Below are 12,082 nucleotides of genomic sequence, written 5' to 3' on the forward strand. Positions count from 1 at the left end.
ATTTGCTAAAGACAAATTTGCTCATTTGAAAAAAGCCTACTGAATCAAAGAAATGTGTACTCCTTGCATCCCCTGCAACCATGCCACACAGTAAAAGCTTAAGAAAGCTCTGTAGACTAATGCTAGCGTTTGAGTTAGTTTGATTTTACTTGGTTTGCTGATATTGCTTGGTAATTTAACCTACCACAATAATGTTGAGTATAGTTTGACACAATAGTTAAAATATGAACCAGTCCGATCAATCAAAGAATGTTTATCGAACACCAGATACTGTGCTAAGCGCTGGAGACACAAAAAAAGGCAAAAGAAAGTCCTTAATCACAAGGAGCTTACAATCTAATGGGTGAGACAACATGCCAACAAATATATACCAAAAAAAAAAATGGAAATAATAGAGGGAAGGCAGTGGAATTAAGAGTGGTTGGGGAAGGCTTCCAATAAAAGACAGGATTTTAGTTGGGACTTTAAAGGAAGCCAAAGGGATCAGTAGCTGGAGTGGAGGAAGAACACTCCATGCATGGGGGAGAGCCAGAGAAAATGCCCAGAACCAAGAGATATCTTATTGGTTGGAGTAAAGGAGGGAGGACATGGGCATGTAGTCCATCGAGAGAAAGTGCCCAGAGCCAGGAGCTGATTGTCTTCTTCGTGGAATAGCCAGGAGGCCAATGTCACTGGATTGAAGAGTATATACTGGGGAATAAGGTATAAGAAGCCTAGAAAGGTAGGAAGTGGCTGGATTATAAAAGTCTTTGAGGGGCTGCTGGATGGCTCAGTACATAGAGCACTGGCCCTGGATTCAGAAAGACTTGAGTTCAAATGTGACCTCAGACACTTGATACTTACTAGCTGTGTGACCTTGGGCAAGTCACTTCACCCCAATGCCTCACCAAAAAATAAACAAACAAATAAATAAGCAAATCAATAAATGAATGAATGAACAAGCAAATAAATAAATAAATAAAAGGCTTTGGATGCCAAATAGAGCATTTCTATTTGCATCTGGAGGCGACAGGGAGCCACTGGAGTTTGATTGGGAGAGGTGACATGATCTGACCTTTGTTTTAGGAAAATCACTTTAGTGGCTAAATAGAGGATGGATTGAAGTAGGGAAGGACTTGAGGCAGGCAGTCCCACCAGAAGGCTATTGCAATAGTCCAGGGGAGAGGTGATGAGGGCCTGTACTATAGTAGTGGCAGTGTCTGAGGAGAGGAGGGGCCATATTGGAGAGATGTTGCAAGGGTGAAATCAAAAGGCCATTGCAACAGCTTGGATATGGGAGGGTGAGAGCTACTGAGGAGGCAAGAATGACTCCTGGGTTATGAGCCTGAAAGATTGGAAGGATGATGTTACCCTTGACAGTAATAGGGAAGATAGGAGTTGGGGAGGATTTAAGGGGAATGATGAGTTCAGTTTTGGACATGTTGAATTTCAGATATCTACTAGACAACCAATTTGAGTTGGAGGTCAGCAGAAAAATTGGGAGCAGAATAGGTAGTTGTGAGAATGATCACCATAGAAATGGTAATTAAATCTATGAGAACTGATGAGATCAGCAAATGAAAGCAATATAGAGGGAGAAGAAAAAAGGGCCCAGGACTGAACCCTGAGGGATGCCTATAGTATGTAAGATATAATGGTAAGATGAGACTGCATTTTAACAGACATATCAGAACTTGCTGGCATGGATACAAATGAACATCATCATCTCCAAAGGCTATATACAGTTATTCCAACGATGGAAGATTATGAAGCAAAGGAGACAGGAATGGTCCAATAGGTAGGAAGAAAACCAGGAGGGAATGGTGTCCTGAAAACCCAGAGAATGTTATCAAGGAAGAGAGAGTGAGTAACATTGTCAAAGGCTGCACAGAGGTCAAGAAGAATGAGAATTGAAAAAAAGGCGCTTGGATTTGGCAACTGAGAGATCATTGGTAACTTTGGAAAGAGCAGTTTCAGTGGAATGATAAGGTCAGAAACCAGACTGTAAAAGGTACAATGTTAAGTTTACTTAGAGATTAATAGAAATGTTTAAGTTAGAAAGGAATCATATTTATGGGAAAAGATATCTTAAAACAAGAGTAATATGCTTGAGCAAAGCTTAAAATGATACAGTGATTTATGAGTATTATTGAAAGGGAACATTATGAGATGAATGAGGCAGCGGAATAGAAGTCGGTTTCCCTGTGTGGTGTTTAAAAATTTAGAGATACGTAGTTTCTAATGTCAGCATTTTTAATAAAAGGATGGTCATTGACCATCTCTCTTAGACTAAAGACTCCGCATGGCAGTGGGCTCACAGTTTATATGCCCTTGGAAGAGTAGGTGTTCCTGAGGGTGGTGATCAAGTCTTATTGGTTAACGGTGAGAAAATGAATATTATAATGAGGGGCTGGGCTATATTTCAATGAAGGTCTTAGGGGTATGTAACTTGGATCACCCAAGTCTTGGTCAAGGAGACTTATCAATATACCCCAGACCTGTCTGACCAAACACAATGAACAGGAATTCACCAATTCTCTCAATCTGGTTGGGTAAGTTTTTGCCCAAAATTTCCCACACTAGTTGATTTCTGGATAAGGAAGTAGAAAGGGGAGAAAATCTTGGTTCTGATTCAATAATTAGTTATTAATATAAGAGAGATATAATCATTTCTCTCACCTTCCACTGATTGGCTGTTTGATCTTGGGCAAGTCTGAGGCTCATTTTCCTCATCTTCAATACTGGGACAATCTGACCTTCCCACCTCTCAGGGTTGTTAATGAATATCAAATAAGATAATATATGCCAAAACTCTTTAAAAACTTGGAAGCACTGTACAGATGTAAAAGTTAGATAGCTGTCAAGGCTCAAAGAAATAGGAACCTAAACATAGAATGGTAAAAAACAAAGAAAGAGGGAGAAACAGATATTAGCAGTATTTTTCAGTCCTGATCCCTGATGACGTAGGCATAGAGGAATCCCAGGAGAGTGGTCGTTTCTAGTATGAGAATTTATCATATTTGAATATACAACATTCTTAGAAATTTGGAGACAACTAATGGTCACAGTAGCAGCAAGACAAACTGACAAAAAGACAGAAAGCAGCATGTGCCAGGTGGTCATTTAAACTACCCCCTCCCCTTGCACTCTGGTAAAGTTGGCCCAGGACCCAGATTCCAGCTACTATAAGAATGGCAGTGTCCTCCAAGTCTACTGACTCTGCATCTATCATCTAAGGGAACAATCTTTGTGGATAATGTGCCCACTATTCCTACCAATAGTACCAATCACAGATTAGCTGCTAACAACCAGTAGATAAACCAAAAAACTCTGGGACCGACAGCAGCATCCTTCTCCCCTCTCCCCCATCAGCCCTGGTTCCAGCCTGGCTGTCACCTCAGTAGAAACAGTTACTGAAGGCTACGGAAAGAAAGTTCTTTGATCCCAAAGTCCTTATTGCTGTCAAATGATTAAACATCAAAAACTGATGTAATTTTATTAATGGGAATAATATTAAAGATTATTCATCACCATCTCCTGGACTATGGAACTCTGTCATCTAACTCGAAGCACTAACCTCCTATATGTGTTGCTTCCCCCAATAGAAAATGAACTCCCTGAGAGAAGATTCTATCTTGCTTTTCCATCTGTATACCCAGCACTTAGCATAGGGTTTTGCAAATAGTAAGCACTCAATAATGCTTTTTCATTTATTCATTCGTTCATTCTTTGAAGCTGTCAATCACTATAACAGCAACATAACTGGAGAAAAGAACTGACTTTGGTTATCTTCATATTCATTGTATGACCCTTGAGAATAATGGTTCTCACAAGGAAAAATAAAACATCATTCTCTCTTCATTATGCACTAAAAGTGTCCTTTATTACCTACATGACTCCTAGAGATATACTACTGAGGCAGAGGAGTTGTGAGGCTCAAAGGGATGACAAATGTAAGGCAGTTGCAAATCTTAAAGCACTATATAAATGCCAGTTTTTATTATTATTAGTCTACAGTCACTAGGATTTTGGTCTGGTGATGACTTCATTTCTTGAGTCTTCTGCTATACTACTGCTGAGTTTAAGAAATGTTTATTAAAAGCAAATTTAGTAGGAATTTGATGGTAAATATTTAACAACAAGGCTCCCTGGGTGACAAAATTGTATGCACACACTTTTAAATTTGATCTGCAACATTAATCCTTTCTTAAGTCTAGACAACTGGTGAAATAATAAATCAAGTCCTGATTTGTAGCCGTTGCTGATTTCTTGAGGGGTAAGTGCTCACACTGAAAATTTAACAATATCCTCTCAAGCTGGTTAGAGCTGGCTCAAGCATAACCCTATACTAAGGTTAAAGAGATATTTATGAGACTCATTGTGCTCAGTAACTGCACAGAACAACAGGCAATTTTTAAATCTAATAAGCCATGGGGAAGCATATCTGAAGAAGGAGCTAGAATATTGGGTAGAGAACTCCTTTTTAGTGTCTTAGTGAGACAGAGAAGTATACAGTCCATAAAAAAGAGGAGGGAAAAGTTCTGAAATATTACTGTTATTAAGCATTTTGATTTCTTTAGAGTTTATTTTTGTTATTCTTTCAGCAAAATTCAAGCATTGTACTCTTTAGACATTTAATAGCGATTTTGTCTGCCAGTAGAAGCTGATAATTTTACAAATTAAAGCCTAAGGCCAAAATAAAAATATTTTCCTCTGAATATTGCATTTTATATTAGAGATTATAATTCTAAACAAAGACAAAGGGTATTCCATAAGCATGGTAGCATATTAAAAACACCAAGATAGAAGATACTTTTAAGTGTATTCTCTGCTATTCTTAGCTATGAATGCTAACATTCTGCTCTGAGGCTGGTAAATTAGAACAGATATCTGGCAACCAAACTTTTACTATGGTTTTGGACCTTTGAGAATATTTAAGTTTGAGACCTAGAATGGTGTTGGTAACTCTCATCTGTTCCTTTCATCACCAAAGAGATAAGAGTAGATGTCAATATTGTATAACATGATCTTGTTATGTCTCCACTTTAAAAACATAAAACTTTTGACTAAGTCCCTGTGGCAGGCATGACAGAATTTTGTACTCAGCTTGAACTAATCATTAAAGTAAAATGCAGCTTCTTTGTTAAGGACACCAGTGAATATAAAAAATAATTATTGTCACATAATAATATGATTATGTAACAATTATAATTGATATCATTATATTATGATATTGTCATATATTATTATTTTGTCAACTGAATACTTCGCTCAGTGACATGCAGCAAGACAGTCTTTCAAGGTCAGATTCTTGTTAAATTTAGAAAGTAACTGGTATTTAGCACGTCATAATTTACATAATGTAAACTTTAGCTTTAGCTTTAGCTCAATTTCATTAGCTCCAGTGACATAATTTAGTTCTCTGAGCTACATGCAATTAAAACAATTTCACTCTGTAAATAACATCATCTGTTGATGTTATCTAGTAACAGGTCAGCTGTGAACAAAAGGCTCCTTCTGTACTCCCATTTCCCCTTTCCTAACTCTCCCTCCTGTTATTTTGTTCTCTCATAGACTTTTCCTTTCACGCTGAGGAAAAGACTTTTATGAAGAACTAGCCCAATAAAGCACAGTACCAGCACGGTTGGCTTAAAATCAAGAAGGGGTTTGAAAGAAGGTAATTGTCCAGATGCAATGCTTATCATTTACTCATTGGACGCATTTCGATTTTGAACAGAAGAGAGCTGTCTCATAGACCTAACTGCATCTCTTCTGGTGTCAAGGAATTTCTTGCATGATAATAAAGTTCAATTATAAAAGATGAATTTATATGTCTCATATTTACACTCAGAGCTCACTCAGGACCCCCAAAATAGAGGATTATGCCCTTTAAATTGAGTTCATTCTGTAAGATATAATGGTAAGATAAGACTGGTTTTTAACAGACATGTCAGAACTTACTTGCATGGATAGAAATGAGAATCACTGCCTTGAAAAGCTATACAATTATTCCAAAGATACAAGTCACACCATTTTGGAACAACTTCTTTGGAAGTCCCTTCAAAGACTAGTACATTCTTTGGAATATTCCTAGTGATCTGAATAAAGTTTGTCCCTTGAGGACAAATACGCTATTTGGCAATAACCCATTATTCAAAGGCAAATCTTATAAATAGGATTGGTGGTCAGTTGTTGTTGTTCATACATTTCAGCTGTGTCTGACTCTTCATGACCCCATTTGGGGTTTTCTTGGCAAAGACATTGGAGTGGTTTGCCATTTCCTTCTCCAGGGTGGTCAATCAGGTAATGCTATTTTTTATTCAAAAGATGTGAATATAAAGTAATGGAGCTGATTTGTATGTTGCTCAAAGTTACTGAAGGCAATTCCAAGAGATACAGTGCATGTTTTACTGGAATAAAGAGAAGACTAGGGTGGGGGTGGAGAGGAGAGGATGATCACCATCTTCATGAATGTGAAGGATTTTCATGTGAAAAGGTGATAAGAGTTATTTGGCTTGGCTCCAGAAGGCTGAATGAGAAACAATGTATAGGAGTTGCAGAAGCAGATTTCAGTTTGGTATAAGGAAAGGTTTTCTGATAGTTAGAAAACGTATCCAAAAGTGGGGTTAGTGAGTTCCTGGTCACTAGAAAGAAATCTTGAAGTGTAAGTTAGGTGACCATCTGTCAGGAATGATGTAGAGGGTATTCCCTTTTGTTCAATAATTAGTTGACTAAAAGGACTCTTGTGAATCCTTTCAACACAGATCTCTATGCTAATGATTTTCATATCTACCCATTCTTCCCCAATCTCTCCTGACCTCCAATCTTGCATCTCCAACTGTATTTCAGACATCTCCAACTTGGTGGCCTATATGACATCCTTAAACTCAATCTGTCCAAAAGAGAATGCATCCTTTCCCCTTAAACTGTCCTCACCTTTCCTATCTTCCTTTTTATTGTAGAGGGCAACATCATCCTCCCAGTCCTTCAGGCTCACAACCTAGGGGTCATCCTGGATTCCTTACTATTTTTTACCCTCCCATATCCAATCATTAGCCAAGGCCTGTCGATTTCACCTTTGCAACATCTCTTCAATACACTCTTCTGACACTGCCACCTCTCTATTGCGGGTCCTTAGCATCTCACACCTGGATTACTACAATAGCCAGCTGGTGAGTCTGCCTGCCTCAAGTCTCTCCCTACTCCAGTCCATCCCCAGTTTAGCCACTAAAATTATTTTCCTAAGACGTAGGTGTGATCATGTCACCTTTTTTAACTAATAAATTCCAGTGACTCTGTTGCATCCAGGTACAAATAGAAATGCTCTGTTTGGCACTCAAAGCCATAACCTATTTCCCTCCCCGCCCCCAAACCCGCCACCTTTCCAGTCTTCTTACACTCTACTCCCCATTACGTACTATTCAATCCAGTGACAGTGGCCTCCTGGCTGTCACACAAATAAGACACTCAATCAGCTCCTGGCTCTGGGCATTTTCTCTCAATGGACTCCATGCCTAGAATGCTCTCCCTCCTTCACTGCAACTATTGATCTTCCTAAGTCTCAACTAAAATCTTTTCTTTTACTGGAAGTCTTCCCCAATCCCTCTTAGTTCCGCCATCTTCCCTTTGTTAATTGTTTCCTGTTTTTCCTGTATATACCTTGCTTTGTAGATTTGTTTGCAGGTTGTCTCACTCATTAAACTGTAAGCTCCTTGAGGAGAGGGACTGTCTTTTGCCTCTTTCTTTTAAAATAATTCCAGTGCTTAGCACGGTGCCTGGCACATAGTAGGTGCTTAATAAAAGTTTATTGATTGGTTGATTGATCCTATGATTCTATGCTTTTATTCTAGAAATTCTAGAATTGTTAAGATAAAGACAGTACAATTAGAAAAAATTGTTTAGACTCCTAAAGTAACAACTTATAAAGTCATAGATTCTAAGAACTGGAGGAGAGCTAAGAGATTACCTAGCTCATCCTTACCCTTTTACAGATGTAAGGGAAAGGGAGGGGGGATTTGACTCAATCTCTCTCTCTCTCTCTCTCTCTCTCTCTCTCTCTCTCTCTCTCTCTCTGTTTTTTTTTTTTTAGGAATAGCTAGGAATTTTTATTCCCCAGGCAATGACACAAATAGCACTAATACCCTGAGTTTGAGGGCCAGGTTGGTAGGAGGGGGAAAAAAAGATAGGGCAGGGAAAAATCTCATCTAACCTTTCATCTGATAGCTTCTTATCAGCCAGCTAAGGACTCTTGAAAACTAGATACTAAGCTATGTTGTTTCTAGGTTGCTAAGACAAAGTATGAACCTCTCTCTCTCTCTTTCTCTAATTCCAGTGCTCTTCAAATTTTTCACCCTGGTACAAAAACCCAGATTTCACTCGATCTCACATACACAACACCCCACCACCACCTTTGCCCTGATACTTTTATCAAGTGAGAGCCCATTTCAGGACAGCAAGGTGGCACAATGTGGAGTCAAGAAGGCTCATCTTCCTAAGTTCAAATCCAACCTCAGACCCTTACCAGTTGTATGACCCTGGGTAAGTCACTTAACTCTGTTTGCCTCAGTTCCTCACTTATGAAATGAGCCAGAGAAAGAAATGGCAAACCACTCCAGTATCTTTGCCAAGAAAACCCCAAAATAAGGTCACTGAGAGTTGGATGCTAACTAAACAACAACAACAACAACAAACAACAACAACCCGTTTCAATTGTATCAGAGGTGTGAACGAGGTCTAGACACCTCCAGCAATCAATGAAAGGCATTTCAACTGGATGTCAGGAGATTTCTTCAGATTGGTCAAGAGACCTGGTCACACCCTACAGGGCTTGCATCAAAACGGGGAACTAGTTTGGAACTGAGAAGTTGAGTTTCTAGCAGCTTAGAAGCTAAACTCCTGAAAAGGTATTACTTAGGGGGAAAAGAAGAGCCCCAGCCTGGGCCTCGGTGTTCTCCCTGCCCCCATGACTGCAGGAAGACCTTGTGAACTTACAGAGGGCTGGAGGATTTGGACTTTTTCATCATCAGGATCCTTGGAACAATTGAGGCCGTGTCTGTACTAGGAGCTGAAGACAGGCGTTAGTACTAAGGAAAGGCGCTATGGCGATCCCAACAGAGAAGCTGTATGTGTCTAAGGAGAACATCAAGAATAACCTAGGAAGGAAAGAAAAGCTAATACCTCTGGCCCTCAAAAGTGAATTCCTCACGCCCAGGAGCTGAGCTATCCCTTTGCAACATGTGCTTCCTAAGCTTCCTATTTTCTCCTGGATTCTGTAAGTATAGAGAGTGTGTCACAGACTTTTGGAGGGATGTTTTGCATCAGCTGTTCCTACTATTCCACCTTTACACATATCCCAGCCTAAAAAGCTAATTTGGTCTGTCTGACTAATTTATGTCAACCAATAACTAGGAGGGGAGGCACACAAGTGGAAGCTTTTTTGAGCTATAGTATTAGATACTCAACTCCTCGGGGCTGCCCTAGAAGCTGGAGAGATGGACAGCCAGTGGAAAAAGGAGTTAGGAGAGCAGCTCAGAGCATACTCTATGTAGATGAAGAAATGGGACAGAGAAGTAAGGGGACTTATACAAGATTATGAACTAGGTGGTAGAACCAGATTTAGAATCCGTCTCTCAGGCACAAGTCCCATGGCATTTCTACTACATTAGTCCTTCAAAGGGCTAATGTAGTTGAATGTATAATTTCTGCATATTTGTTATTACCTCATAATTATACATCAATAGTATTCTTCAATGCAATGTTGCATGACTAATGGTATGAATTCTTTATCCCATTTTAGTGGTATTTTCACAATAATATTCAAGTTTCCATTATTTATATCCATGAATAATGGTGTAGTTGGATAGACCACTGAGTCAGGAAGATCTGGGTTCAGATTACAGCTCAGACACTGACCAGCTATGGGAGCTTAAGTAAGTCATTTTACTCAGTTTCCTTATCTGAAATATGGGTGATTGGGTTCAATGATTTCAAAAGTCTCTTATAGCTTTAAATCTATGACCCTATACAATACACTATAAGATGTGACAATCATGGTTGGTGTTTTTTTTTTATTTCAATGTAGTACAATTTTTGGAAAGAAAAAATTATAGAAATCTTTGTGTCACTCACAAATAGCTTTATCCTTTGCAAGTACTAAAATTTCAGGTGGTCAAATACATTTGGAGGAGTAAAAGTCTTCAAAACAGCCTTTAAAAAGTTTTGAAATATCTTTGTACCCCACTAAGCCCAAATCTTCAAATTTATTTTCAGTGAGAATAAACATAATTTTTAGTTGTTTGGAATTTAGGTAATAGTAAATAATATTTCAGAACAAAATAATCACTATAAAGTCACTGTGAGAATGAATGAAATTACCAAGGAAAAGAGAAGAGGGAGAAGGTCAAAAATAAGCTTTGAACAAAACCCATCTTAAAGGGTCAAGAAGAAGGAGTCATTGGTGGAGACAGGAGTTATCTGAAAGGTAAGAGAAAAACCACATCCAGAGGGTTTTTTCTTCTTGTTTTTGGTGAGGCAATAGGGGTTAAGTGACTTGCCCAGTGTCACACAGCTAGTAAGTGTCTGAGGCCGGATTTGAGCTCAGGTCCTCCTGACTCCAACGCCAGAGCTCTGTCCATCGCACCACCTAGCTGCCCCTAGTTTTTCAAAAGCCCAGGGAGGAGATAGAACCCAGAAGAAGGGAGTGGTCAACAATGTTTAATACTCCACAGTGGTCAAGGATTATGACAATATGAAGATGTTATTGGATCTGGAAATTAGGCCATTACTGACCTTAGGAAAGAGTAGTTTGATTTGAGTTGCTGAAGAATGAGGATTTAATGTGTGGTAAGTAAAGCGAGGAGATACCTTTTTTACTGTGCACTCATTTCAGTCATGCCCAACTCTTCATGACTCTATCTGGGGTTTTCTTGGCAAAGATACTAGAGTTGTTTGTCATTTCCTTCTCCAGCTCTTTTTACAGATGAAGAACTGAGGTCAGCAGGGTTAAGTGACTTATCCAGGGTCACACAGCTAGTAAGTGACTGAAGCTGGATTTGAACTCAGGAAGATGAGTCTTCCTTATTCCAAGCCTAGTGCTCTATCTGCTAGGCCACCTACCTGTCCTTAACCCATGTGAAGAGTAGATGGATGACCGCTAATTGGAGATGTTGTCAAAAGGATTCTTGTTCCAGTATTGGTTGAATGTTACATGCCCTTTTAAGTCCTTTGTGATTGTGATTTTGGCAGGGTAAGGGGAAGAAAAGAGAATAACTATATCAAGTAGAAGAATCAAAGGAAGATTTGGGTTTGTTTGCAGATCTAAGGGAAGGAGTCTTCAGAGGGAGACTTAAGATTCATAAGAAAGAATGATTGATGTAACAGAATGGAAAAGGAAGCAAGACAGAATGGGATCATGGGTATAGGGGAAGGGTAAGAAAAGAGCTTAGCTGTTTTATCTTTTGAAACTAGCAAGAAGGAAGGAATGAATGGATGGATACATAGCTTCTCAAGTATGGAGGAAAAGAAATTGAGGGTGGTCACATGGGATGCCCTTAATCTTAGAGGAGTGAAGATCATCTGTTGAGAGAGGACTAAAAGGATTTTAATTGTTTTGTTCTGTTTTTGCTTGGAAGAAAGAGAACTGCTGTGGAAATATGATAGGAAGTATGATGAATGAAAGAGTGCAACAGTGAGGGCCCACTTAAAATTAATATAAATTTATAGTAGACTCAGGGCAGCTAGGTGGCACAGTGGATAGAATGCTGGGCCTGGAGTCAGCAAGACTCACCTTCCTGAGTTCAAATCTGGCCTCAGACACTTACTAGCTGTGTGACCTTGGGCAAGTCACTTAATCCTGTTTGCCTCAGTTTCCTTATCAGTAAAATGAGCTGGAGAAGGAAATGGTAAACCATTCCAGTATCTTTGCCAAGAAAACCCCGAATGGGGTCACAGTGAGTTGGACGTGACTGGAAGACATCCAATGACTCAACAAACAACAATAGTACAAAGCATAATTATGCAGTTTCCATTAACATAACTCCAGGACTTGGGAGTAGGACTCGATAATAAAGATGGCGGGGTCATACATGGAAATTAGCAAGATAAG

The sequence above is a fragment of the Phascolarctos cinereus genome, unplaced genomic scaffold, assembly GCF_003287225.1.
Source record: "Phascolarctos cinereus isolate Bilbo 61053 unplaced genomic scaffold, phaCin_HiC Scaffold_4;HRSCAF=312, whole genome shotgun sequence".
Taxonomy (NCBI): domain Eukaryota; kingdom Metazoa; phylum Chordata; class Mammalia; order Diprotodontia; family Phascolarctidae; genus Phascolarctos; species Phascolarctos cinereus.